Here is a 2,235-nt window from a genome sequence, read left to right as displayed (position 1 = left end):
ATGACGATCAGCTGTGACTCGACTTGACTCATGAAGATCAGCTGTGACTCGACTTGACTCATGAAGATCAGCTGTGACTTGACTTGACTCATGAAGATCAGTTGTGACTTGACTCATGACAATCAACTGTGACTTGACTTGCCTCATGAAGATCAGCTGAGACGTGACAATGCTCTGGAAGACCAGCTGAGACGCAACTATGCTCTGGAAGACCAGCTGAGACGTGACTTGACTTGACTCTGGGTAGGCAGCCATTTCGTGGAGAGTCTCTGGGTTGGCAGCCATCTTGTAGAGAGACTCTGGAACGGTGGACATTATGGGACGAGACTCAGGAGAAGCAAACATGACAGCAGAAGGCTGTGGTGTGGTGGCCATCTTGAGAACAGGTTCTGGGTTGGCAGCCATTTTGTGAATGGTCACTGAGCTGGTGGCCATTTTGAGAAGAGACTTTGCTTCTCCCACAGTGAAGGGAGGTGGCCATAGCAAAAGAGCATAATCCATAAAGTCTCTCAAAGTACATTTGAATTCCCCTCCAGGAAACCATGACTTCACAGACTCGTTGAGTCCAAAACGAAAAAGGTCTTTTAAAGCAATTTCATCAAACGGTACTAGATAGGATAACTCACAGAACTGGTGAACATACTCTTCAATAGATAAGCCTCCTTGCTGAAGACGTAGTAGCTGGTCAACTGGGTCCATGGTTGGCCTGGAATGCTCAGAAAGCCGCTGGATCCGGGTGTGGCTGGGGGTTTTGTAATGAGGCAAATGCAAGGCTTTAATAAGAGCGTAGTCAAACAGGCGTGGTCAACAACAGCAAACAACGATGGCAGTGGCAAGGCAAAAGAGTAATCCAGATAATCAGGCAATGGTCAGGGCAGGCAGCAAAACAATCATAAATAAGAAAACAGTCCAGGGATCAAAACACGAAGGCAAGGAAACAGAGAAACTGGAAACGTGGAAACCACGGAAGAGCTATACAACATTCAATCACCAGCAATGACAGAGAGTGTGTGTGCTATTCTTATAGTCTTACTAATGTGAGACAGCTGTGAACTGATGATGAGATCTGATGAGAGATAGGTGATGCACTTGATGAGTCCGGGCAACAGATTATGGGAAATGGAGTCCTGAGTGAATGGCAAGGTACAGAATGGAGTGCCCTCTAGAGGAGCTCATGGGCACTCCAGCTGGAGATCATGACAATGGTGAGGGGCGTAACATTTCTGTCACACGCTTGAGGTATTTGGCCAATCACAGCACACCTCGCTTTTCAGACCGATGAGCTTTGTAAAAATAGATGCGTTTCAAAAAGGCTGGGCATAGAGGAGAAACAATAATGTACAGTATGTTGAAAATAATGTGTTTTTTTTTTACTTTAAACCGCATAAACACATTTCATTACACCAAATACACCAAATAATGTTATTTTTAGCAGCATCATATGACCCCTTTAAGAATATTTTATTTCTACAATATTATCATGTTCAACTTTTATGATAGCTTTCAGTCAGCAAAACAATCATAAATAAGAAAACAGTCCAGGGATCAAAACACGAAGGCAAGGAAACAGAGAAACTGGAAACGTGGAAACCACGGAAGAGCTATACAACATTCAATCACCAGCAATGACAGAGAGTGTGTGTGCTATTCTTATAGTCTTACTAATGTGAGACAGCTGTGAACTGATGATGAGATCTGATGAGAGATAGGTGATGCACTTGATGAGTCCGGGCAACAGATTATGGGAAATGGAGTCCTGAGTGAATGGCAAGGTACAGAATGGAGTGCCCTCTAGAGGAGCTCATGGGCACTCCAGCTGGAGATCATGACAATGGTGAGGGGCGTAACATTTCTGTCACACGCTTGAGGTATTTGGCCAATCACAGCACACCTCGCTTTTCAGACCGATGAGCTTTGTAAAAATAGATGCGTTTCAAAAAGGCTGGGCATAGAGGAGAAACAATAATGTACAGTATGTTGAAAATAATGTGTTTTTTTTTTACTTTAAACCGCATAAACACATTTCATTACACCAAATACACCAAATAATGTTATTTTTAGCAGCATCATATGACCCCTTTAAGAATATTTTATTTCTACAATATTATCATGTTCAACTTTTATGATAGCTTTCAGTCAGTCTGTGATAGCTGATTAGAAAATGCAACAATATCACATATTCATGCAATGTTTAAGTGCTTTACTTTGATCATATCTTTAGCAGTTTAAAGACTG

Source organism: Sinocyclocheilus grahami, unplaced genomic scaffold (assembly GCF_001515645.1).
Source record: "Sinocyclocheilus grahami isolate Dianchi unplaced genomic scaffold, SAMN03320097.WGS_v1.1 scaffold352.1, whole genome shotgun sequence".
NCBI lineage: Eukaryota > Metazoa > Chordata > Actinopteri > Cypriniformes > Cyprinidae > Sinocyclocheilus > Sinocyclocheilus grahami.
Note: the sequence above shows the minus strand (reverse complement) of the source record.